Genomic DNA, 26632 nt, shown 5'->3' with positions numbered 1-26632 from the left:
AGACAATGAAATAAATAGCTGTGACGTGATCTGTGTAGCTGGTAGGAGGCAGACTCTTAAGTCATGTGTTAGAGACAAGCAGAGATGAGATATTGTTTCCAGCCTTCTGTGCCACATCGATTGTTACTTAATTTTTTAAATGTTATCTGTAAGATGTGTTTTCCTTTGGGAGACTGCAGATTCCATGTGTTAAGTTTTTGAAGGGGGGTTGGTGATTGCTTTTGAACTGGGAGAAAATGCACGGGACTGATAAGAAAAATAGTGTTCTTGAATTGCAGCACGCAGGTGGAATAATACTCTGTTTGACCTCCTCAGGACACTGCAGGTTTCCCAGACACTGCCACAGTTCTGAGAGAAAGGATGATCCCTTCTAAATCAAAATAATTGTCTGTATGCACAGATATAATATAAATGTTTCTGTCACTTCCGGGAATTTCTTATCTCGTACCTTCTGCTGCTGGAGCATTCCACAGGTGTCAGGTCAGAACTTGCTCCCAGGCAGATCTGAGCATCCAGCAAAAATACAGAACTGGACTGGCTTTGTGGAGTTGTGAAATGTGTTTGATAACCAGAATAATTTTTAGGAATGTAACTGCTTAAAATCTAGAGACCAGCTTGAAAAAGAGTGGGTAATTAATTTGCTGGAGTAGCTCTTTGAATTGAGCTCAAACTTAGTGGTATTCTGAAAGAACTGTTTAGTGTTTCACAGGGCAAAAAAAAGTCTGCCTCTAACCACAACATCAAGATGTTTTTAATCTGTTTAGTAGAAGACAAACATCTGCAGTGTATGCTTATTTTTAATAATTTTTTGTGTTTATATCTATGAATCTGAATGCTTTTTTACCTGGGGAATAAAAGCCAAGGAATATGTTTTTTTCATGAGACCTACCTTTTGTCAATATTTGTTTCAGTTGTGCATTCCACTAACCTAATTTTTTGCTCCTAGTTTCTTTTACATAGTAAAAGAATGTGAACTTTTCGTAGTAAAAGTCAAAGAATTTCTTATGTTCTTATAATTTAGCCAAAATTCATAGTCATTGGTAGTAAAGATTTTTTGAATGCTTTGTCCCAGTTAAATGATGCTCACAGGGCTTGCATAAGCCCGGAGGTTTTGTATCTTTATTTTTTTTAACACCTCTCTGCTAAGATTGACAAAGGTACGGCTGTACTGCTGGTGTCTTTTTTTAAATAAAAGGCTGTATAACTGCAATGGCGATTTGAGGACAGGTTTGCAGAAATGGCCCCACTTGTAGCTGAGAGTGAAGACTTACTGACAAGTAGCTACTCAGCAGACCTCTTTCACATGCTTTAGAGGCTACACATCTTGTTGCCCTGGAGTGCTTGGAGATGCTGAGAATTGTGGTTGCTATTTTCCTGGGTATTTGTTTTGAAATACTTTGATTTCTTTTTAAGATCTGATCGTGGTTTTCTGCAGCTGGATTAGCAGATGCATCTTCAAGACAAGAGGTTCTTGCTGCCTGTTGCCATGTTTCTGCAGTGGTGCTCTCTGATCAGAAATAGCATTTAAGTGATAAGTGGAAGTGGAGGTACTTGGAGGAGGCTTGTTTCTGTGTTTGTGCATAGTGCCTTTCTCTAACATTTTTAAGGGTCATCTTACTAAGCTACATTTTATGAAAGTAAGCCATAGCTAGTAATTATTGTTGCTAATAATAGTTGTTACAGGACTTTGAAGAAAAGTATGCTAATTTAAAAAAAGGCTTAAACCAGGAGGTAGTAAATGGTATCTTGGATGATTATCTCATGCAAGTAAGAGGAAGAGAAGAGCATTCCCAGGGGATCAAGAGCAAGCCCCTAAAGTAGCAATGCGAGTGCCAATGACAAAAAAAAAAAAAAAAATCAAAAGACCTCTAGGAGCTTCTGCATTACTTAGCAGAAGTGTTTACAAAAAAAAGAAAAAAAAAAAAGGCCTAGGTAAGTGTTGAACATCAAAAGCTGCCCATAGGGTTATCTTTCTCAGCAGTGTTGTTAGGGTTGCTTAGCGGCAGAGCTAATTCAAAGAAGTAAAAGATGGGAAATACAATTTGAAATAGTCAAAACTTCATTTATTTTTTTTTAAGGAGAAGAAATGAGTTCATAGGAAAAAAGGAAGGGGGTCTTTAAAGATGAATGGAAATTTGAACTTCAGAAGAATGGAAGACTGTAAAAAAAATTACACAGCTATGTGCGTAACGTAATGCAAAGAGCATTTTTAAAGTTGGTCAGTAAAATGACTTACACGAAACGGCAGAATTACTTTAAGCAGTGTTGGATGGATGGAAATGGAAAAGGTTGAAGCTACTGGAGTAGCCAAGCAACTACTGAGACTAGTGTCAGGGAAGTGAATAAAAAAGGGAGGATGATTTTAAAAAAGTAATAGGGAGAAAGCAGTAAACATCTCCCCCCCACCCCACCCCATGCTTTCCAAGTCTTAAAAGTGAAGGGTTTGCTTTTCACAGAACTACAGTGAGTTCAGTCTGGGGAAAAATGTCTTAGAGGAAATTAAACTGAAGAGTGATAGAGGTAAATGCTATTTGCAGCATAAAGCTTTTTTTTTTACTGGTGCCATACAGTGATCAAAGCTTTTGGGCATAGCAGTTTGTGAACAAAACTTATTTAATGTAGTATTTATATTAACATCGAACGACTTTCAAAGACAGAATGAGGAGTTCCTATTATTTGGGGAAACACCAGTTACTGTGGTGGTGGTTTTTTTTAAATATTCACTGTTTTCGTCGTCAGCTCTGTGAGATCTCAATTATTTGCTTAATTATTCTTGTTGCTGCTGTCTGATCAGAGGCTGCAGCTACTGAACCACATTAATCAGTGTTACTGATAACAGTCCTGAGGAGGGCAACGTGTAAATCATCCTACATAACTCAGTTTTAGAGTTTTGCATATTGTATTGCTTCATTTTAGAAGCACCATCTAGTGGTTTGAACACAAGTGTGGAAACTGTAATTCTTTGCTGTTTTGTTCTAGCTCTGTGGCTGATGGAAGATATTTACCTGCGCTTATATTGTTTTAGCCTTGATATTACCTGAATCTGAAAAAGGGAAGTAACTATTGCCATTGTCTATTAAGAAAATTGCTTGGCTGTTCTTAATTACTTTGATATAAGAGAAATACATACACCTTGCAGAATTATTTTTGATGTGGAATACTGTGAGCATAGCCATAGTATATCAGATCAAAGGTCCATCTAGACTGGTGTGATGTCTGGTGGTTATCTCTATCCCAGTTTCCTCTAACAGATACCTAGGGGACAAAAAGATGAGATGAATAGAAATTGATATTTACCCTGGGCTTTTTTTTTTTTTAAACTTAGGATAGTCTGCAGCATAAGAGTTTGCTGAGCTGCAGATTGTACCCTTATAATTTGGTACCTCATGAACATTTTTCCTTAATGTATAATAATTTTTCAATTAATTTATACTTCTGATCTCCATAATAACTACTGGCTTCCCAGTGCTTAAAGGTGAATTTCATTCTGCTGAGGTGAGCATTTTCTGTATAAACTTATTCAAGCAGTCATTGGTGTGACCTAATGTGTCTCTTAACCTGCAGACTTGTCTTTTGCTCTTGCTTGGAAACTTAATTTGGATGTTGAGATTCTTCTGTTCCTTTCCTCCCTCCACATGGTGGCACTTAAGAGAATCTAGGAAACATTGCTTTTTACTGATTGCAATGTATTCTTCCTAGGTTATTGTAGATGAATGACAAAATAAAAACAAACCTACCAAAAATACCATTAGCACTGGACCAGAGAAGAATACTTTCATACCGAACTAACTGAAAAACAGTGCAGATATTTTTGACATGCTTCGTTTAATTGCTTTAATAGTTAGGATGATCTACTTTCCTGGTAGTTGTGTTAGCAAATTCATTTAGATTAATTCAGTAAAACTATTTTAAATAATAATGTTAAAAATTCATTGAAGGCTGAGTATGTTTGGTTCATGTTTGAAGACTGACCAACCTTTGCAGTGCGTGTGAAAAAGCCTGGTTGTTTTACTGGAGGATGCTGCTAAATTGGAGTCTGTCTTGCCTGTTCTCAGCTGAGTCTTTGTTTTAATCTTAAAAGTATGAAATATTCCCACTCTTCAACTAAAATTACATGCTGGGGATAGCTGGTATCATGGCCATTTGATCCCTGCTTGCATTCAGGAGGCGAACTGCTGCATTCCATGCTCGCTGAAGCTGTTGAATCCTGTAAACACAAGCTATCCCTAAGTCAGCTAAAGCAAAGCATTTAACCTATGCCTGGTGGAAAGCTCACTGTAATAGAATATGGTTTTTCCTTTGGGGCAGTGTCAGCTTCTGGCTGTTTGAAAACAGAGTGACAAAAGTTGTAATGCATTTTATAGAGGTCTAGATTTAGGGTATAGGAAGGAGTGAATTTTTTTGGGCAATAGAATGTTTGGACAACTTACTGAGACAGGAAGTCTGTATCTTCATACCTTGCTGCTACAACCAGGTAGTCTTACTCTTGTTTATTTTGATGACGTGGGTCAGACTGATTACATCCTGTTCGTGTGTTTCTGTTGTACTCTGCGGAGTGTACAAATTTTCCTTGTCTCCCCAGTAATCAGTGATGACTTTGCATTATTTTCTCGGGCCTGTAGCCTGGCGATTCTTCTTGATCTTTCTGATCACGTTGATGGTGGCTCTTACTTAGGTTCCTCTGTATTTGCCACTCTCTCCTCCCAGTAGTATTATTGCTTTGGATCCTGTTTAGGAATAATATGCCTAAAAAGCTGATCAACAGGAACTGAGTTATGAAAGGAAATGGGTTTCTGCAGTGAGGCTATGGAAGTGTATAACAATCTACAGCAAGGACAGTTGACCTCTGAGAGCTTCATGCAGGGGCAGCTTCTACTTTGCTCTGTCTTTGTGGGCCATAAGCTCATTTTTCTTTTCTCTCGCAGGGCCTTTATTCATAGTTGATAGCTGTTCAAAATGAATAATGCAAGAGTGAGCATCATGTCAGTTCCACGTACACCATGCTGGGTGAATGAATGAAAGGAAATCAAATGGGGAAAAGGACATTAAAGGGGACACAGGTGAAGAGGATAGGGTGGAAAAAAATGCTTGGCCTAAAAATCTAAGAAAAATAGTTTGAGGAAGGAAAAAGGGAGGATTACTCTCCTAGTATTTCAAAATGCCTGCTCTTTATTTTCATATGGGACACAAGTTAATTTAAATCAGGGTGATGTTTATGCTGGAATGTGTTAATTCCTGCCATTGACTGGCACTTTGATCTCTGAAAATTATAGGTGGTTGAAGCTAAACTAACTGGATGCTCAGGGTGTTCTGCATTTCTGCAATGCATTCTTCTAATTCTCACCTTCCTTTGTAAACCTTTTAATGTAGGAAACATATCCTGACATTCTGAGGTTCATAAGATGTTCAAAAACCCAGTTTATTCAAGTGGTTCTTTACTGCCATGAAAGGAACTGAGCATGAAAGGGGTCTTGCATGTTTGTCTGTAAGTGGCTTTTGGATGTTTGTCTGGGAGTCTTTATTAGGAATGGTATGGGGCTGTCTTAGTGCCTTTTTCTCTAATGATCCTTCTGTAAGCACCAATTTCCTGGCAGCAATTTCACCTTAATGTCTTAGTTCAGTTGCTGGAATTTGTGTGCTCTTACCACACAAATGAGAACGTATCAGCATGCTTTCTATAAAACCCTCCAAATTTTCTCAAAGCACTATCTGCTTTTACTTTATTTTCAAGATTCATATATATGGAGTGCCTGCACTGCCGAACATACTAATTCATGGTTTTTTATAAAGCTGGACCAGTATACCTGATCTAGTAAACAGCCTTTCAAAAATATCATGATGCAATTGAAATGATGTCATTTTATGGTGCATGATGCATGGAAGCCCTTGTAGAATAAGGAAGAGTTAATATGATGTAAGGAGTAGGAAAAAATGTAAACTGCTGTCAAACAAATTTCATCTTGAACCCATGATATATTTTGCTTTGTATTTTAAGGAATCTTGTAGGTCTTCAGTGAGGTTTAAGAGATGAAGTGGAAATGACAACTAGATTTTTCTGTGTCCCTTGGTGAGGACTAGTGCATGTTCCTCCTTGAACACGGTGGTTGTGTGGTTGCATGAGTGTAAATCCTGTAGGGACGTGTAGTGCTATGGATGAAATGTGTTGCATTCTTGCAAGTGTATGCATAGGTTCCATTGGGTGGTTTTAAAGGGATATGAGACAGTTTTGTACTGCTTTTACTGTAAGTCTGTTTGATATGTATACTTCTTGTGGTGAGTTTGGCCAGATCTGGAGTCTGTTTTGAAGATTATAGGTAGCATTGCGTTCTTTCAAGGAATGATCCTCCTGTGCACTTCATAGCTATCTTACAATCGCTGTTTAAATTTAGCATAATGTTATGTCATGATCAGTAGCAAACAATTGGAAAAGGGCAGGTTATTTTTTGCCTTATGTTAAAAAAAGCCTGTTGTTCACTGGTGTAGTTGTTAATTTGGCTAGTATTTTATTTATATTGAAGTGATTCTTGAACATATTTGTCAGAACTGATGTGTTCATGTTGGAGAATCTGCTTTTCATTTATCATGGGGGTATTTTGGAGGTGTTTAGTAAAGTGTATGGAAGTTTGTACTTTTACTATATTTTGATATTTTTTTAGCTAATTGTTTTGACTAAGCATTTGAGTATATTTGAAGAAGATAAAATTTATCCAGAGCAAGTGTCTTCAATTTCAGTAACACCAGGATTTTTTGTGGGGTTTTTATTGTTGGGGGTGGCTGTGGGTTTTTTTGCTGAGGCTATACGATACCTCTGCGTCCAGAAGTTTTGTTTAGTGTTTGCAATGGTTTCTGCTTATGTGAGAAAAGCATTACTTACTTTAGATTATTTTTTTTGAGGGGGTGTAATTAATTGCAGACAAATTTTTTTGTTCTCATGATTTCAGTCAGGATACCTGACAAGTCTTATACCTGATAGTAGTGGTGACAGTAGGAAGGGAGGTACTGAACTAGCAAGGCAGTAGCCTTTTTTCTCACTGCTTCTCTCACTCGAAGAGGGAAGGAAGCAAGGCTTCTTATTGGGCATTTATCTTAATTTCAGAGTATATATTCCCTTGACATGTTAGTTGAGAAAATGTACCTTAAAAATAACTGGACAGAAAAATTAATTGGCTGAAGTATTTCCTTTGACAGTTTCTTTAAGAAAGACTTAGCCTTAGGTTGTATCTATTTTTCAGTGAATTTCTTCTTTTCTTATTGAACTTTGAAAGCTAGTATTTGGCATTTTCATAGTAGACAGTGCTGTGTATAGTTCATAACAAGAAACCAGTAAGTTGATGTTGCACTTTGGAATTTTAAAGAACTGGCATTAAACTTTTTAAAAAATGAATCCATCTTTAAAAAGCCATGACATGCTTTTCAGTATAAAAAAAAATAATTTTTTTAGTCTACATTAGAAATGATCTGTTAACTTATGTAACATGTGTATCTCGATCTATATGTACATATATATATATAAAATCTGCTCTTCTGATGTAAGCAAGTAAATGTAGTGAATTGAAGGTGCCTGGCTGGTTCTGAAAGATACTAATTCATGGTTTTTGAAAAAAGCAACTGTGTAAAACTCAAACAATACTTCATGAGTGCTTCTGAACAGTTAATGTTTCCAGGAGAAAGGTTGTCACCTATTAATTGTAATATAAGACAGCTAAGCACAGTTTTTGCTTAGTCCAGAGTAATTTATCAGTCACATCAAGCAATGAAATGCTGTGAGGTTGGTTCCAGCTCTTTATTCGCTCATTCTCTCTCCCTCTGTCCTTATATATCTATGTGTTCCAATGTGTTGTGTGTATGTACCAAAACTTGTGTATCATCTGTGCATCTTTCAATACAAATAGTCATTCTTCCTAGGTTTCAGATGGGGGACTGAGGCATGAAGGTGAGATGAGGTTATTCAGTGGCCTTAAATGTAAGTCAGTAGCCAGACTCCCCGGAAAAGCTTAATTTTAGGCGTTTTTTAACCATTTTATTCCTCAGTTGCTACTTCTCCTTGTCCGCTACTTTATATGAGATGAGTTTCCTTTTAGGTTTTACCCTGCAGTAAGATTATACAGCTGAAGCAGTGGACCAGATTTTAGGTACTTTGCTATTCGAAGACTGGAGTGATATTTACTGTTGCCGTATGTGAAGATTCAGTGTCCAACTCTTACTTACAAATGAGAACATATGGGAGATAGGTAATGGTGATTTTCAACTGTTAATTAGTCATGTTTAAACCAATGCCTCACTAACCATGCCTTCAGTCAGTTTTATCGTCTGTCTCATCTCCCCCTTGTGGTGAAATCACTGGTGGATGTTGACATGCAGAGATACCGAGGGTGGAAAAAAGGCTTTGTCCTACAGAAATGCTTCTGTAATTTGAAGGGTGGGGTGTGTCTTCTAAGTCAGTAACTGTTTGCAGGTCCTAAGTGCAAAGTACAGAAAATCCATTTCATTGAGGTGGGTTATTTTGCTTGTGGATGCTACCTTTTGAATTGTGTGAAATAAAGTTGATGTTATAAATGCTGCATAGTGAAACAGAAATTAGAAGAGTCTCTTAAATGCTGGCATCTGTAATGTATATAGCTTTTACAGTGTTGGATAAAAGTTTTATCAGTAATGACTAAACTTAATCTTTGAACCTGTTTGCTGCAAACTCTACTGGTAGAATACGAGTCTATTTTATAGTTACTCAATATCACAACCCTGGTTACTTAACTCTTACTATGTGCTGTTCATGACTACTTCTTTTACTGTTTATTAGACTACTTTTCTATTATAATAACCTAAATATTCTATAAAGTATGGTCAGATGTATTAGTGCAGTAGTGATCCTTTCAGAGCAAAGGGATACGTTTTCACAATTTGTTTCCTATCAAGGATCTTTGTGCACTCCCCTTGTGAATTTTAAGTCAACCAAGAGACTATGAGGTAAGTGCAGAAATAGTGCTAGTGCCCTGCTGGTGCTTCAACTTATGGCAGTGTGCTTCTGTCTTAACCCCTTGCTGCTAGTACTGGAAATAGTTTGGCTGTGTTTTGCATTGGATCAGCTTTCCAACACAGGTGGAACTCATTTGCTTCGTTTATATAATATTGCAGTTAGTTGTCAGCTTAATAGGGGAGAGGGACAGCACAAACTCCTCTTTCGGTGACAGTATGGTCTTTATATTGCAACTCCATAGTTGGTACAAGGTATCTTCAGTGTCTCTAGTGCTTGTCTTTTATGTTGTATTCATAATATAAATACTGGTAAAGTTAAACCCTAATGCAAATTACAGCTATTTTGTTGCTTTCTTTGTATGAAATACATTATTTCCTGTAATGCAGGGAACAGTCGGAAATGCAGGTGAGGTCACATGGGACTAAGAGTTGGACTTCTGATTCAGTTCTTTACTGTAAAACAGACTTAACCAAAGTTATTTTTAGATGAGAATAAGGTGCAAACCTTGTATGAAGTGTTAATGCAAGTAATCATGGTGGCAAAGGCACAGATAATATTTGCTGGAAGCAAAACTGCAGAAGTAGTGAGGCAACTTAGTGAGTTACGTGAAGGGCAGGGGTTTTATTCTTGAACTACTTGATGCTTTGAGCTAGTTGTTCTTTCAAAAAAGAATTGTCAAGATATCTGGTTAATGCTCTATTGTGTGTTTGGCATATCGGTTCTGTTTCAGGTTCAATATATGAATTGTCAAAAACAGAAAGAGCTAATTTGGGGCTTGAAGCCAGTGAAGTGAAGGATCAGCTAATTACACTATTTCAACTTTTTAAAAAAATAATCTCAAAGCCTTTAAAAGCCTTTCCTCTAATTTTCATTAACTGACTCAGAATTAATGTTTAAATGGCAGCATTGTCAGATAATGTTTCTCACTGTGTGCTTATGGGAATGAGATTGAAAAAACTGTAAGAAAGGGGAGAAATACAGATTTCTGTTAACCTGAATTTTTGTTGAAAGAAGGGCTTTTCTTATCTGCACTTTGCTTACTTGAAAGCAACTTTCGCACTGCTAAATACAAAAGTAAGATCTGGCATACTTGTATTTTGTGTATTCCTTCTGCCCTTCCCTCCTCCAATGTAAATCATTCTGCACAAGTCACTGCATTCTGCACTGAGAGTGCTTTATAGTGGTGTTGAGTGGCTGCAAAAAGAGCTAAAAGCTTTGGTATTTTTGAGGAGCTGCTCTTAAAGCAGCAGAAGTTTCTTCTAGAGAAGTTGTTTGCTGAAGCAACATGGATGATGACATTTACTCCATGTGTTTCCATACCTGTATGCCCACTTTCCCCACTTCCCAGTCCATTAGAGTGGAGCAATTAGGTATTTTTTATCTTAGGTGCTGAAAAAAGGCAACGTTATGGAGAAGTGTTGCTTTCCTAGACGTTATCACCACTGAGACCACCTTCTGTTGGTGGGGAAGATAATTTTTTGCACTTCATATCACCTTTCTCTCTGCATAAAACAAGGTGTTAGGGGAAGTCTATTCTTAACCTGCCTCCAAAATTATTTCCAAATTCTAATTACTTCTGAAAAATCAATGAGGGATTTGCTGAGGAATTTGGGTATCGAATAGAAACTGTCAATAAGCAGTGTTGGAGCACCCTCTGCAGCCTTGTAATAATATTTAAATGAGCTTTGTACATTTCTGGTGAGACATTAATGGTAGAAATGTCCAAAAAGGAAAATTAAGTATCCAGGTGCTTTATACTGCTCTGCAGGCCTGTCAAAGTACAATGGTAGATCCTTGGGGAAAATAATTAATTAGCATGTTGTAGACCTTTTGTGTCTATTATCCTACTGTACCTCTCGTGAAAAGAAAACTCTCAGCAGTTGCTGTAGGTTCACTGAAGTTCAAGCCAAAAAGTACAGAACAGCACATCCAATGGGAATTGTGTGACAATTAGTTCTGTATGATAAGCACATTATGATGCAGAATAAACTGGGGAGGAAAGCTTAAGAAGTATTCCCCTTTTGAACTGCCAGTTAAGTGCCTTATGATGACAAGTTTCCAGGATTTGGTAACCTATGAGTCATTTGAGGACACCCAGTTCAACAGCAGACTTATCACTGGTGTCATGCTGGGACATTGGTTCAGGTCAGGTTGGGAAAGGGTGTGACCAAGTCTATTACCAATGTGTGGACTTTTTGCAAACATCTGTGTTTCTTCTAATCTGCTGTTGGACAGGCTGACCTTCCTTAATTGATGAGCCACATTAGGTTAGGTTGCAGAATAGGGTATTGTAAGGCATTAAAGGCTGTACAACTGAGCCATGAACAACTTGTGACTTATTTTTATAGGTGAATGCTGTCCTTAATGTACAACAGTAATTTAATTTTTTCTATAATGTCTTATAAAATCACACTCTATATATACCCAGTAATGTCAAGCCTTCTTTGTGTTTCTTCAGTGTCTTTAAAGGATTTGTTCAGAATATTGTAATGATAACTGATGACAACTAATGAAGGATATGGGAGTTTTCTCTGCTGTGTCTGTGTGGAATTGCCTGGCCTTGGGTGGTGATGTTACATCGTAGCTTTCTGCCTGTTATAGATGGATTTGCAGCTGTACAAAAATAACAGAATTGGATTAAGGATGAGGTTGGAAGGGAGCTGTGGAGACTACTTAGTCCACACCCTTATGTTTCTCAAGACCATGTTTAGTCAGGTTTTGAATGTCTCTGAGGATGAAGATTCAACAACCTTTCTGGAAAGCCTGTGCTAGTGCCAGTAAAAAAGTGTTTCCTGATAATCAGGTGGAATTTCCTGTATTTCGGTTTGTATCTACCACCTCTGCTCTCACTGGATATCACAAAGACATGTCCATCTCAATTGTCTTTCCATTCTCCCATCAGATATTTATGCACATTGATAAGATCCACTCTGAGCCTTCTCTTCTGCAGGCTGAACTGTTTCAGCTCTGTCTGTCCAAGTATGACCGATGTTGCAAGGCCTGAATTGTCTTTGTGGCCCTTTGACAGACTCTCTGCTATGTTCATGTTTGTCTTTTACTGAGAAGTCCAGAACTGGACCCAGCACTCTATATGTCTCACTAGTGCTGAGTGGTAAGGACGGATCACCTCCCTTGACCTACTGGCAATGCTCTACGTACTGCAGCCTAGGATGCTGTTGGCCCCCTTTGGTAGAAGGGCTGATGCTGACCTATTCTTCAGATAGGGCAAAAATAATTTTCACTGTTTCTTTGGATGGTCTGTTGCTCTTCCTTTGTAATTGGCTCCCTTCCAACTGTCAATGCTAATTACTTCCTTCTGCAAATTAATGTAGTTTCTTTCTTTCTTTATCTCAAAGAGACATAGAAAAGTAATTTATTTCCAAACTTATTCCATACCAGCACAGCAGTGTTTGTGTTTTATTTTGGGTTTTCCCCCTTGCCCTCTCTGCCCTAAATGAGTTCTTCTTAAAAATACTTCTATAGGTTGGGTCTTTTGAAACTTCTGATTCTTGTTTCTTTTCTGTTCCTTCTCTAGTTTGAGATGTAGATATCTGTGACTCTAGATAGGCAGGACTTTCAACTAAGACGGCAAGAGTGTGGCATGAACTAGAATGGACATCTGTGGTAGCTTACATGTGATTGTGTTTTTATTGGTGTTATGACAATGACTTAGATTCAGTTGATACTTTGGAACTAGCTGATCCTTCTTTGTATTTGTCATTTGTTAGAACCTGGCCTTTATAAGTATTTATCATTTTGTAATTTTGTAGAGTATCATCCTATTCTTTTTCTTTGGATCGTGTCTGCAAAGACTGAATTTGATGTGATGATGCAGTTGACCCAATCTGACATTGTCCTTAGACCATTTCTCATGCTCTGCCTTGTTCCCACTTCTTCCCCAGCTTTGGCTGTGGCATTTGTTGGAGCCCTTGCTGAGCTGACTCAAAGCCTAGAAGAAAATGATTTGGGGATTTGTAAGAACTGAACTGACCCCTTTTCTACTTTTCTTCCTGCCCCTTGGAAATCTTCCCCCCCCCCCAGATTTGCTGATAAAATCAATTTGACAATGAAAAGCCAGATGAGTTCTAGTTGTTCAAGAACTAAATGGTAGCCAGCCAGGTATGCAGGAATGGGGGAGGAGGATTCAGAGAAATGGATTACTCTTACTTGGCAACAGTAAGTCCTTAAAGTTCATCAGTGAAATTGAGTCAGTTTATTCAAATGTAAATTCTTTTCCTGCTTTCCGAACCATTTTTTGTGCCTTGATGAAATTAATGTAAATATTGGGTTTGCATGGCCAGGTTTTGCTAGTGGAGCATACTACAGGGGTGGCTTCTGTGAGAAGCTGCTGGAAGCTTCCCCTGGGTCAAATGGAGCCAATACCAGCCAGCTTCAGGATGGACCTGCCTCTGGCCAAGGCTCAGCCTAATAGCAATGGTGGTAGTGCCTCTGGGATAACAGGTTTTAGAAGGGGGGAAAAAGTTGCTGCACAACAGAAATTACTGCAGAAGAGAGGAGTGAGAATATGTGAAGGAGGGGGAGGAGGTGCTCCAGGTGTTCGAGCAGAGATTCCCCTGGCAGAGCATGGTGAAGACCATGGTGAGGCTGGCTGTGCCCCTGCAGCCTATGGAGCCCACGAGGGAGCAGATCCCCACCTGCTACCCATGGAAGACCCCATACCAGAGCAGGGGGGTGCCCCAAGGAGGCTGTGACCCCATCGGCAGCCGGTGCTGGAGCAGCTCCTGGCAGGGCCTGTGGCCCCGTAGGGAGAGGAGCCCAGGCAGGGGCTGGTGACCCTGCAGGGGACCCATGCTGGGGCAGTTTGTGGAAAAACTGCAGCCCATGGGAAGGACTCATGTTGGAGAGGTTCGTGGAAGCTGTTCTGCCTGTGATGGTAATTGATGAGTGATCTCTGCCTGCCCTTGTCTTGACCCTGGAGCCTTCTGTTATATTTTTTCCCCTGTCCAGTTAGAGGAGGGGAGTGGGAAAGTGGCTTTGGTTGGCACCTGGTGTTCACAGCTCCTTCAAGTTGTCTAGAACTGTGCCCATGACAGCACTTGAAGCATGTTCAGATTTTAACACCAAATAGTATATACTTTAAAACTACATGAGTAGTTAGTCTTCATCTCAGGGCAACTTAAGCTAGATTGTGTTTCTTTAGTTTGTTGATAAAAATGTCACATGGGTCAGTGAAGAGTTTTAGTGAGGTCAAGAGGTCTGTCTTTACTAGAGCAGACTTATGTTAGAAGAAGAGAATTGGACTGTCTTTTGTCCTTAGTGGAAGAAAATGTCAGTAGTTAATTAACTTACTGTCCTTCCCAAACTTACAGATTTTTTTTTTAATGTGTGTCTCCCTCCTCGTATCTTTCTAAGCTTCTCTGAATCCTTCTCACTTCCTCAACTTAGCAAAATGTTTTTTTTACTTCTGTTCTTGGTCCTTCTAGTGTTCTCTGCTCTTCCATGAGATGGTCTTTGGCTCATTCCTTAACTATTCTAACAAATTCTGTTTGGTGCTACTGATAGAAATAATATTTAGGTTAGGTTTTGACCATTTCTTTGATAGATATGCGTGTATTTCAGTACCAGAAATGGATTACAGGACTTGTAAGTTTCTTGTTAGTGATAACTTATTAGTACTCTTCTGTTGGAATATTGGGAGAATACATGTTTCAAAAGTAGAGTTTCCAAGCCTGTGGGTTCATGAACTTAATGTAAAGCACAATTAAACCCCTTGCATTCTTCATACTGAATGGGATTGCCTCAGGCCAAAAGCGGTAGATGAACAAACATCTGAGATATACCCTAAATACAGAAAAAGTAACCAAAGTTACTGATTGAGCAGTAAAATTAATGTATTTTCTTTTCAAAAATGTCAGAAAATAAAAAGGCTAGGTTTTTTCAGGTCCTTTATTGAGGAAGGATGGGTTTTGACAGAACTTCTTGTTTTCAATGACTGATACTTCATTATTGGACCATATACCTTGCAAAAATGTTGATTGTTTCATTCTAAGTCTTGTTGCCAGCTTTCTGTGTAAGTGCATGGTGTGGGGTATTCTTATGTATTACTGTAGTAGAGGTTTCCAGAAGGTACGCAGAAGTTGATGAGGAAATACAAGCCTTTTTGTAGGTAGTTTTTAGAGATGTTTGCATGTGAGGAGAGCCTGGGGCAGGCTTGCTGCTGTGTCTGCCGGTCTCCTGTTAAATGTTGTGTGCTGCGGCCACACATACTTTCAACAGCATTATTTTCTGAAACCATGAAGCTTCAGAACAAAACTGTTGACGGCTTCTTTTTTCCTTTTGCAAAAGGAGTCTGAGAGAATTTGCAATTATGTAGGCTTTGCAAGAGTTGCAGAGGGAGGTGTACTGCCTCCTTTTCCGAAAGGAAGAAGTATTGCAAAGCTATTCAAAAGCTAACTTTAGCCTAGTGAAGCTAGTTTGCTTCTCACATCAAGGAAGTGAAAGACACTTCTGTGGGAGACAGTCTGTAGCATCTGTAGTTGGGTTTTTTTGTGTGACTTGCCACCTAAAAGAGCTCTTCTCTCCTCTTCTCTCTGTTGACTTCTAAGCAGGGCAAGTCACATTACTGCAAGTTTGGCATCTGTGAATACTTGCCTTGGAATTCCTGAAGTGAGCTGAGGAGTCTACTCTCAACATTTGAAGTAATATTGTTTTCTCCATAAGAGGTACTTCTGGGTTTTGCATGTAGTTTTTTAGTTTAGAATTTTAGAGATGTTGGAGAATGGAAATGAATCGTAGCAATCAGTTAAGAGTTTGTACATGCTCTATAGGATTCCTCCAGTTTCTGACCTTTCCTCAAGTCATGTTCTTCAGTAAGGAGGAAAAAACCTCCCACAAATAAGTCTGAAAGACACTAGAGGATGTTCACAATTCTGATATTATTTTAGTCTGTTTTTTCGCTTCTGACTTTGTCCTTTTATCTCATGAGAACAGCATCAGCTGCCCTGAATCTTTGTTTAAAGGTATTATGGCTTCCAAGAATAAAAATAAAAGATTTGTTGAAGAGCTTTTTAGTAGGATTTGCCACAACTTGGTTTGTTTGAGTGCTTTCATACAGCTTTTGTAAATGCAATTTTTGTTGGTGCCAGAATGCTGCTAACGGTAGCAGCTGCCTCAAGGTAAAATCCAATTACTGTCTCAGAAAATTCACACTTATGGCTTATTTTTTGTTTAAGGACTGGAAAATATTGCATCTATTTTAAGGTAACTTGTTGGTTTAGTTGAATGGTTGGAACCAAATAACTTCCCAGAATTGGAATATTGTATTTTAAATGTAATACTGAAAATATATTTTGGCATTTAATTTTGCAGGCTTAAGTAGGTATGATGTTGTTGGTAATTTTGTCCTGTCTGAAGGGGAAGTTTGAGAAAGGATTATCTTAGTTTTCTGTCTCTGTTGTTTCTCACCTGAACTACAGAAACACAAAATGGCTGAGCTTGGGAGGGAGAGACCTCTGGAGGTCATCCGGACCAAACCCAGTGCTTAGAGTTGTCTAGAGCCAGATGCTGAGGTCCATGTCCAGGTGACTTTTGAGTATCTTCAAGGACAGACTCCTCAACCTCTCTAGGCAACCTGTGCCAGTGCTTTGTTGCACTTACAGGAAAAAGGTGTTTCCTGATGTTTAAAGGGAACCTCCTGTGTTTCAGTTTGTGCCCTTTGCCTATGGTCCCGTCACTGGGCACAACTGGAAGGATCCAGGGTCTGTTCTCTATGCCCCCTTCCTTCAGGTAGGTATATACATTAATAATATCCCCCTAGGCGTTTTCTTCCTCAGGCTGAACGGTACCCACTCTCTCAGACTTGTCTTGTAGGAGAGATGCTCCAGTCGGTTCATCTTTGTGGCCCTTTGCTGGACTTTCTGTATTCTGTCCATGTGTGTCCCATACTGGGGAGCCCAGAACTGGATGCTGTAATGCAGGTGTGGCCTCACCAGTACGGAGTAAAAGGGAGGTATGAACTCCCTTGACCTGCTGGCTCTGTTTTGCCTCATGCAGTTCAGGCTGCCATATACTGCCTTTGCTGCAAGGGCACATTGCTGGCTTATGTTCAACTTGTCCACAAGGACCTTGGGTCCTCTTCTGTGAATGGCAGAAATACCCTGGTGTATCAGTCAATTTTTGCAGCTTCATGTCATCAGCAAACTTGATGAGGGTACTCTCTTCCCCATTACTCCGATTGCTAATGAAGATCTTAAAAGGACTGGACCCACTGTTGACTGCTGGGGTATAGCACCAGTTAATGGCTTTAACTACACTGCACCACTGATCACCCTTTGGGCCTGGCTGCTCAGCCAGTTTTCAGTCACCGCACTGTCTGCTCATCCAGGCCTGTACATTGACAGCTTGTTTATTAGGGTTTTTATGGGAGGCAGTACCAAAAGCCTTGCTGAAGTCCAGGTAGATAATAATATCTTATGCTCTCCCCTTGTCAGTGAGGCCTGTCACTTCATTGTAGGAGTTTGTCAAGTTGGTCAAGCATTTCTTGCCCTTGGTGAATCCATGCTGACTACTCTATGGTGATTTTCTTGGTATTCATGTGCATGGAAATAGTTGCTAGGATTAGCTGCTCCATCATAAAATTTAAAAAGTTTGTCACAGATGCTTCTTAATACTGGGAACTAGCCAAAATAAGTATTTTAGTAAGATAGTTAGGGTTGTCAGGCCCCATTCAGCATGCTCTTGGTTGTTATCTCTCAGGGCTCTCAGCAGAGGAAAGGGATCATTATAGTATGGTTTACATTATAGCATGAATGTTGAGTTGATGTGAGTTAGTTAACAGGCTTCTGGGGTTTTTAGTCCTCAGTACCTTCATTTCCATTGCTTGTGAGTGTCTGGCTAAAGCTAGGCAAGGATGTACCTATCTATTGCACTTAACTTTGGTCGTTGTGTAGATGAATGTCACGTAAAAGGCACTTTTAAACATGGGCAGTGTAAGACTCTACAATGTAGGCCTTTTTCTGAAAACGAAGTGACCTGAAGTTGCTTTGATGTCAACATTTTACAGTACTTTGCATTCATGTATTTACCTTGTAGACCCTAAGGATAAAGTAACCACCCTGGGGAATAACTCAGATTATGCTAAGTGGCTGTATATGCCTCTGCTGTATCCCCACTGTTCCAAACATCAGGAATGTTTTGAGTTTTAACTGGCATTTCTAGCAGTTTTTTCTAAAGAATCGGTGAACTGAAGCAAAAAGTCTTGTGAAAATGGGACACGTGACTTGAGTTACCACATTGTTATTTCAAGCTGTAAGGCAGAGCCGTCAATTTGTCATATGAAAAACGCAGAAGTTTGCCTCTTGGATATGAATTAATCTTATTATAGAGTGCTAATCCAAAATTTGAATACCTGTGGATGCTGCTTCACTTTGGCTTTTCCTTCAATATATTTAGGGTAAAATGTAGTTCTCTTCTTGCTTTAGGAATGTCTTTATCTACCTGGTTCACAAGTTTAATTTTCTTCTGAACTGCTTTAAAATGATTAACCTTTCTTAATAAATTCAATTGCATTAGGAAAAGCCTATTTCTTTCTTCCAACAATACTAGATTTGCCCTAGTTTAACACTAGGTTAGGACTATTTGTGCTAAACAATTGAAAAAAACCCCCATATTTACCCAGAATATCCTGATCCTCGTCTCAAGTCAAAGGGAACTCTGTCACTCACTTTGTTGGCGGTTAAACTTCATACCTAGCTTTTGGAAGGTATTACCTGGGCTAAGACTTTGAGATTGTTTTTCTTCCCCTGACCAGACTTTCTATTGTTTGACTAGGAAAAGATCAGTAACAGAACATAATATCTGGAAATGTAGTTATAGTAGTAACTTACCTTTTCCTGTATTTGGTCATAGGCATGCCTAGTTCATGCTTGCTTTCTTAAAAATTTTTTAGAAAATTGTCTAATCTACCTGCCCTGTGACTGAACTTTTGGTAGCTTTTCTGTTCCTTGTGTGGCATCCCTCATGCAGCTTATAGGAGATTTAGCACAGCCGATTGAAGTATTTTGCAGTTTAGCAATTTGATAGTATCAGCTGGAGTTGCTGTGATGTGCAGAAACAGTCCTAACTGTGGCAGTGAGATTTAATGGCTTCAGTTATTTTCAAAAGTGTTGTCTAATAATTTTTCCTGTAAATTCCCTTAGGTAAATAGCCTCCAATATAGTAATTAATTTATGAAATCACTTAGTACATGAACTGAATGCACATCTTAAGTGGAGGTGACTGTGTTCGTGTTGACAACGGGACATGAAATACTTTTGTACTAGTTCAGCAAGTAACAATACTTTTGATCAAATATTCTCATTGTTTCCTTAATACATATAATATGTAGTTGCTAGCTGAAAAATACCGTTGCCCATCACCAGTTTGAACAAATTATCTACAAAGAAATGTTCATAATTTGTAAAACTAAAACATTTGAACATCAACAGTTCACTTATCAAGAAACAGAACATGCAAGTTATATAAACTGCAAAAAAGCATTCTAGTTGCAACGTGTCAATTTTAATACTGGTTGTAATTTATTAGAATTATTATATACAAATATGCAAATATACATTTTAATGCAAGGGAACCAGGTAACTTTTGGAAACACAGCTGAAAATGTAATCTTTTCCACTCTTTCTAATTTTAACCAAATTTTTCAAAGTAACCATTCTTTCCAATTTTATGATTTGGCGTTTTAAGTGCATATCTTAGTAGGCTGTGGGAATGTGTTACGATGCAAGTACAATACAGCAGGTAGAAACTTACTGGTGTCACAGTAGTGTTTTATAAGTCTGTTACTAGGCCCTATAAATCAACAGAGTTTTAAAAAAGTAGCCTCACAGAAAATCAGTCAGATGTGTTTGGGGTGTGTGTTTTTGTTGTGTTAGTTTTATTTGACCTGTTACCAGCAACTTGATAAGTGAATATCAAGTTACGCTTGCATGGAATTGGTATAGGTAGCAGACTGCAGGGAACTACGTATAGATTTCTTCTGTTGCCTCTGAGGCTTTACCAGGTTTGGTGTATTTTTTAGTACATATTTTAATACTACTCATTCCCATGTGTAGAGATGGTTATGAGTGAGGACTGAATAAGCAGCATAACCTAGCAAATGATAATCTGTATGCTGCGTTGCTTAAACAGTGTACAAAAGAATGGGGTGAATTAAGGATTGTAAATGTCTAAACTTATGATGACTGCTTCCTACTAATCTTTCCTGGAATTCTTCTTTCTCTCTGAAATGTTTAGCTGAGCAGCAGATGGAGATAAAGAGTACTTAAAAAATTGTGTCTTTTTCTCTAGTTTTTTTTCCTGTGTGTTGAAGCAGCACATTTTTATAGTTGGTTAAGGTCAAAGACCTCATACATATGCAGTGTTAAAGGCCACTTGTTGACAAGGTCTGCTTGTGGAATGTGTTTTTGTCACTTATTTTCTCATTCTGCATGATGTTTTTTATAGTCAAATGAAAGAAACAAAACCCTCAACGCTACACTGCCCCAAATCCTTCAGTTGCAATCTCTCTTCTCCCTCATTGTTTTCCTTCTGAGAAGTAAATCTGAAGTTTGTGGATAGCTCCCAAGTCTTACAACCAAGCTCTACCAAGTTCCATTGTAGCCCTGACTGGGCCCCCATATCCAAAAGCTTGCTGCCACTACAGATAGCAGTTTGTGATCTTGCATATCTGAAACTGGACGTTATTTTCTGATGTTCAAGGGATCATGGTGTACCTGGACATGCACATGAACACTGTAATTTGTAGTAAATGTGATGATAAACTGTGGATGCATCAATTTTATCATGTAGTAGAAGCAACTTGTTCAGTGAGGTCTTTCATGTGAGGTACATGTAATACCCCAAAGCTGCTACTTGGTTCTGTCTGCTGAATGCACAGTGTTTTTCCAGCAAAAAAAAATCACTTATTTTGTTATTTAGACAGCATCTACTGTTGAAAAATGTACTGTTTTGTGTTAATTACTGAATGAGGTTTTGTTCTGTTGGTATGTACAGGTGAGCAATCCATCTGAAAATTAGCTGAAAATGCCACAAGAGGGAATGGCATCAATAGCTTTTCTCTATTATGTGGAACTAACTATTAAACTTGCCATGTAAGTTAAAAGTAATGGGCTTGAGGATTGAGAGGATTTGTAGTTTCTTTTTAAAGGTAGAGTGCGTTCTTCAGCATAGTCTTTCATGCTTTTCTAGCAAAGAGCTGAAGCTAGTGCTGTGGCAGGGTTTAAAACGCTACTGAATTTGTACATGGACTAGTAACCAGAAACTCTTCAGCACTGGTGTTGGGTTTCATAACAGATTTCACTACTTGTAGGCAAGTCACAAAGTCTCTATCTCACGTATAAGGATGATGCTCAAGATATTCTAGAAGATAGTTTACTGAAAGCCCAAACCAGGTGAGCTGTTTGGACTTTTCTCCTTGACATGTTTTAAAAGTCTCTGTTGAGCAACACAACCCCAGAGGTAAGATCTGCCTTTCCAAAATATGTATTAGAGAACAGGGGGGAATCCTACCTCTGGGTAAAATTGGTAAGAGAATCTTTTCATAGAACAGGTTTCAATGGGGTGGGGGGGGGAGGAACCCAAAAAACAACAAACCAGTTTTGTTGAGAATTTTTTTTATGATGCTTTCTGACTTTGTTCTTTTTGGTATTCTTTGTCCTTGCTTAGGTAGAAATTAAAGTTTCTACCTGTTGATGGTTGGTGTTGCACAAAAAAATCTTGATATTATTAAATTAGAATCACTGAAAACTTTCATAGCATGATCAAAGCCATTATTTTTCAAATTGATGGAATTTTAGCTTAGGCATTTGTTTTGGGGGTATCAAACCCACATGCAACGTATTCAAAGGCCTGTCTATTTTGCTTGTGATAGCAAAGAAAATTGTTACAATGTTCTCATTCACTGTTCCATTTTCTGATGGAATTAGGGTCAGGTTATCTGAATGTGCTCCACAAAGAACAGGAAGATTATAGTTAGTTGCAATTTAGTATTGGGCTATATTTTTGGCATGGTATACAGGAGCTGTGTATGCCACATAAAACAGCTTGTGGGAACTGGTGTTTCAAAGTGCCTAAGGGAACTCTTGTTTGAGCCTGTGCTTAGCAGAACTACTTAATGTGTGATTGACCAACTTCTAGAATAGTTTCAGACCTTTTAAGACTTACTAGATGTGAATTTGGGAAATGACCAAGTTACTACTGAAAATGTGCATTTTTGTTTCTTGATTTTGATTTTTAATCTGGAAAGTTGATTTTCACTTTAACATAGGAAAGATAAGATGATAGATTTAGTAATTATATTGACAAAGGAATAAGTAATGTGGAAGTACAAATTTATTTATACTTACTAAGTTATTGTATACTTTCAAAGGAGGGATTATCGCAAGCAAAATGCCATGAGGAGAGGGGGAGGAGGGAAATAAAGCAAAGAATCAAATTCAAAATATGATGGCTCTCTGGGAAGTGGAAGCAAGTAGCTGAGATTTAGGACTTCTTTCCAGTGTTCTGAACAACTTTCTTATCTCCTGAAGGTGGTGGTGTGTTTTTGCTGTTGGTTTTTTGCTTTTGTTTTTATTTTGCATTTTGTAATATGTGTAATACGTGAACAAAGTAGAGCTTCATGAGGGATTTACTGTGGTAGCTTGGCTGCCAAGAAACCCAAGGTAAATATGTCTGGTCTGAAGATTATTTTGAATAGATATCTCCCATTACAGTAACTTTTCTTGAACACTGAATGTTTTTTTCATTACGGGAAAAGGCCAGAGAATTTTTATGCAACTTAAGTTCTTTACTGTTTTCATTAGTAACTGTGATGAGACTACTGTGGTTAAATCATTGACTAGGTGGTAAAAAGTTATAAAGGACCAGAGTGCAAGGCGCTTAACAAAATAAGCCATGGGCTATTTTGGACCTTAAACTTCTATGAACAATTTCCAATGTTACATTAAATAGGCTTTCTAACGTAATTTCACTATAGTGTCTTACATGACAACTGTTTTGGTGTATTGGCATGTTTATCTATGCTGTATGGTTTGACTTTGTATAACCACATTTAGTTTCTCAGAAGGGATGTAATTTTTTGTACATGTTAAGTGTGATACTTCAGTGACAAGAAATACAATTTTTAGTCCTGCTGTTGGAAATACCACTGCTTAATAAAGTGTATGAAGCTGTAGGTAGGAATTCAGTATTAAAATTGTTATTTACCTTTCCTTGCCCATCTTACACTCTTCTGGCATACTTCATAAAACCTTAATTGTATTGCAGTTGCCTTGCAGTGATACTGAACTACGTAACTGATGAATTAAGAACAAATACTGTATTTGATCAGGAAAAACTAAATCCTCGTGTGAAATAACAGGGTCTGCTTTTTTTTTTTAATTTAAACACTAAATATGCCTTTAAGGCTGTTGATGGAGGGACAGAAACTGGGCAGTATTTCAGAACTGATAAGATTTAAAGTGATTGAACGAAATAGTTCTCATGGTTATGTACAAAAAAGGTATTCAAATATAAGCCTGACTGCTGTTGCACTTGGTTTGTGGCTCAAAGGTGTGTGTTTGTAAATTCTGTTTTAGATGAAGCTTTTAAAATGGAATAAGAAAACTGTCATTTTAAGGAATAGTTTCTTTTGTGTAAATCATTTAGTCTTTGTTGTTATTGTTGCTCATGTGTAGTTTTTTGTATATATAGTGTAGCAATGACTTAAATACCATCAGTGTGACTACTGTGAGGAGTTAGAGCTATTGTTTTTCTGGCTGTGACAGAATATAGTTGGTAACTATTTAAAGTCTGTTTATAATTGCAAAGAAGGCTTCAGTGTGGAGTTTCTGTCTCTTACTAGAGAAGAGTATCCTGAAAGTAAGTCAGGAAACTAAACACTTAGCTCAGTGAGCAATGGAAGTGCCGTTCATGTGGTAGGGTGTGCTGGTTCTGCACAGCCCTCAGAATTGTCCATCCTCAGGGTGAGTACGTTCACAAAACTCGGTCAGCAAACGGTTCTTCAGAGGAATGGTATTTGCAAAAGAAATAACTGTTAGAGAACCTGCATTCTCTATGGACAGCACTAGTTCTGACCCTGGTGTCATCAGTGACGTACTGCAAACCAGCACGTAATGCAATTGAAAGGTTAAACCCAAGCCTTGTGGGAAGGACGTAATCATTCTTTTGCAATAACTGTTACCAAACACCTTTATGTTGCGAAGAGAATCTTTTGCTTAGTTCAGGAGTAGCTTAGAAGGCTTGTGTTGGGTTTGTGGGTCAGGGTTTTGGTAGTGGGGTGCTACAGTGGTAAACTTCTGTGAGAAGCTGCTAGAAGCTTTCCCTCATGTGTGATGCAGCCAGCTGGCATTGGCTGCTAAGTTGGAACTGCTGCTGGCCAAGGCTGACCCAGTCACCAACTGTGTTAGTGCCTCTGGGATAACACCTTTTAAGAAAGGGAAAAAGTTGCTGCACACAGAACTTGCTGCAGAGGGGAGGAGTGAGAACATGTGAGAGAGAGTCATGTGGGCAGCAAGGTCAGTGCAGGCGGAGGCAGGAGTGGCTCCAGGCACCAGAGCAGAGATTCCCCCCCAGCCCGTGGTGAAGACCATGGCGAGGCCAGCTGCGCTCTCAGCCCATGGAGGGCCCACGGGGGAGCAGATCCCCACCTGCAGCCCATGGAGGGCCCCACGCCAGAGCAGGGGGGTGCCCCAAGGAGGCTGTGACCCCACGGGCAGCCGGCGCTGGAGCAGCTCCTGGCAGGGCCTGTGGCCCCGTGGGGAGAGGAGCCCTGGTGGGAGCAGGTTTGTTGGTGGGGTTGGTGACCCCAGGGGGACCCAGACTGGAGCAGGGGCTGTGCCTGAGGGGCTGCGCCCACAGGGGGACCCACGCTGGGGCAGTTTATGAAGAACTGCAGCCTGTAGGAAGGACTAATGTTGGACAGATGCATGGAGAACTGTCTCCTGTGGAAAGGACCCCATGATGGAGCAGGGCAGGAATGTGAGGACCCTCCCCCTGAGGAGGAAGGAGCAGCAGCTGCAGCGTGTGATAAACTGACCCCAGCCCCATTCCCTGTCCCCCGCGTTGCTGGGGTGAGGAGGCAGAGAAATCAGGAGTGAGGTTGAGCCCAGGAAGAAGGAAGGGGTGGGAGGAAGGTGTTCTTGAGATTTCATTTTGTTTTTCATTATCCTACTGTAAGGTGATGGGGAATAAACAATTTTCCCCCAGTTGAGTCTGTTTTGCCAATGATGGTAATTGGTGAGCAGTCCCTCCCTGTCCTTATCTCTGTCCGTGAGCCTGTTAGTACACTTTCCTCTACCCTGTGCAGTTTGAGGAGGGGGAGTCGTAGATTGGCTTTGGGCACCTGGCAACCAGCCAGGACTAACCCACCACAAGGCTTTAAATAATTTTAAAGATCTGAGGTTAGTCTTGACACTGTAAAATGTTTTCTTGCTAAGGTTTTGAACTTCCCAGATATTTTTGTTGCGTGTTCTGTGATTTTAGTGTTGGACAAATTTGATGGACTTAAGCTTCAAGAGAAGCCTTGGAATGGGCAAAACAGAAATAGACCATTAACATGCCTGTTGGAAGGTAATACTTCACAAGCTTGCAAGGGTAGCCTAAAAGTATTCCGCTATTCTGAGTGTTGTGTGTGGTGATTGTGTCATGGAGCAAGGAATAGAATGAGATTGGTATATTTTTTTTATTTATAGATAGACCAGTTAACTAAAATATTTCTGGTTTTTACCCTTAAAAATATCGTCACCAAATTAACTTTGGTAAACTTTTTTCTTGTGTCTTAAACTATGTGGTTAGTGAACTGGCTGAGATAACATGAAAATTCTGCAGGATTTCTGGAGTACACTGAAACATAGAACCAAATAAATGTAGTGCCACCTGCAGCAATGGAATCTATTTGAAGTTTTTAAGTCATGTTAGTTTATTCAGCTCTGTACTTCCAAATGTCAGGGTAATAGGCACTTCAGTGTGGCCTTCATTTAATTTTCAGTCATCTGTATTGGAATTTAACTTATCAAAAATGTGTGATATATTTCAAATGTATTGAAGGAAATGGTATGGCATCTCACTGACTTTATAGTATCTTTAAGTAAAGATAGTGTAGAACTGTCAGGGATAAACTGATTTTGAAACCAATTTGTGTTGGCTTATTAAGGCTGAGTGTGCCAAGGAAACGTTATCCTTAGGCAAACTGTAGTTCTCATGTGTTGATACTGAATGAGTGGACTAGGAGATGGAAAGCCTTCTGTACTAGTTAAATAAGAATACAATGTTACAATTTTCATGCCCAAAGGGAAATTAATGAGCCCAGGTAAGTGTTTATAGAACTTAAACCTGTAAATACTCAGAGGCCACAGTTATAATTGTTTTTAAATGTGTTTTTTGTTCGCAGTACTTGCCGCAATGCACTGAGGGCTTCTCTTGTATCAGTTGTTCATCTGCATTTTTGCACTACTGAAAGAGGCTTGGGGTGGGGGCTTCTAGGGCAAGGGAAAGTTATGGTTCTTGAAAAATATGTAACAAATGCCACAGGAGAAAGAGCCTGCACGTAGCTACCAGCAGGCAGTGTCCTGCTTGCAGGCGTTTGAGGAAGATGCTGCGTTATCCCTTACAAAGGATTTTGATGCTGCTCTTACTGGATGAAAA

General features: G+C 39.1%; 1 protein-coding gene across 7 annotated transcripts in view; it reads left to right on the top strand.

Moving 5' to 3' along the window:
* Window positions 1-26632, top strand: part of ZFYVE28 (zinc finger FYVE-type containing 28) — a 165199-nt gene that overhangs the window by 3166 nt on the left and 135401 nt on the right. Inside the window, exon 1 of one of the 7 annotated variants that reach the window (XM_080410367.1) lies at window positions 2-15657. The exons of the other annotated variants lie outside the window; for them this stretch is intronic. The gene's annotated coding sequence lies outside the window, so the exon portion shown is untranslated. Of the gene's footprint in view, window position 1; window positions 15658-26632 lie in introns of those variants that run through there. 7 annotated transcript variants of the gene reach the window in all.

Source organism: Falco punctatus, assembly GCF_963210335.1.
Source record: "Falco punctatus genome assembly, chromosome: 1".
NCBI lineage: Eukaryota > Metazoa > Chordata > Aves > Falconiformes > Falconidae > Falco > Falco punctatus.
This window is presented reverse-complemented; position numbering and strand designations above follow the sequence as displayed.